This window comes from Gigantopelta aegis, chromosome 3 (assembly GCF_016097555.1).
Source record: "Gigantopelta aegis isolate Gae_Host chromosome 3, Gae_host_genome, whole genome shotgun sequence".
NCBI classification, from domain to species: Eukaryota; Metazoa; Mollusca; class Gastropoda; order Neomphalida; family Peltospiridae; genus Gigantopelta; species Gigantopelta aegis.
Genome location: NC_054701.1, coordinates 77,361,423 through 77,362,611, shown reverse-complemented (window position 1 = coordinate 77,362,611; position 1,189 = coordinate 77,361,423).

Genomic DNA, 1,189 nt, shown 5'->3' with positions numbered 1-1,189 from the left:
CGAGGCTTGCCTGTCATTCCCTTTTTTGAACCGAGGGTGAACCGTGTTGGATCTGACTCGCTTTCGCTCGTCCAGATACAACACTGTTCACGAGTTTGGGAAAATGTATTATGACAGGCAGCTAGTTTAGGATTTTATTTATTACCAAACTGCAACAAGCAGCATCGTAGAGTAAACAGATGCGAGACCTGCTACAGGTTATTGTTCTACCAATTGGGTCAGGAAGTTAAATCTACGTCACACGGTAAAAACATAAACGACGTCATAGGGAGCAACACGCGTTATTGATGTACAGTTTAGATTTGGCGCGAAGCTTGGCATAATGTTTTTTAAATTCACAATGATGGACTGAATTGTTAGATCAGACCCAGCATAAGAATTGAGCTTGAGTGAGATGGTGATTGACTAGATGTGACGGGCTGACATTTAATACATAGGGGACCAGTCGAGTACAAAAAGTGCATGTCGAACGACACTCGTGTTTTTGGCTTTGTACATCAGTGGGTTTACAAATAAAAACGGCCTATCTTATTGCGCAATTTCCATTCATGGGCCGTATTTCGTTAATGATACCCTTGTTCGAAAATTGCACTATCTTTTTTACAACCACGGGTTAGAATATCGTAATAGTCGGGTCGGGAAGAAAAACATTTTTAAACAGCGATTTGTTATTACGACTTGTAAAATGTTTTCTAGCTGTTCTGGGAAAAGGATGCTGTCGTGGCCATCCAGTTTATCTTATTGGCAGGGAGAGAGATTCAAAGTGACGTCATTCCAATATCGAAGTTATTCAAATAAAAAACTTACCCCAACCAGTCTGCGCGTGCCAATATTCACTGGGTTAGTATATGAGTAATTGTTAATGACATGAGTAATATCTTACCCACTGTTGTGTAATAATTATAACTATAATTATTTCCGTTTTATATGCCAGTGATCTGCACGACTGATACAACCGTGCCCGGTGTTGTATCGGCGCGTCCCCGGTGATTCGGCGCACTTGGTATTTGCTTAAGTATGTGCTTAGGAAGTTTGTCATGTTGTCGGAGTTTTGTTAACGAATTAACGTTAATTCCTTTTTTCAATGGTTATCAAGTATCAACATATTTTATTGTTAAGAGTGCAATTAAATTTTTTTTTTTTTAGAATTATCACTAATTATATCAAATTTCAAAAATAAATCACTGTC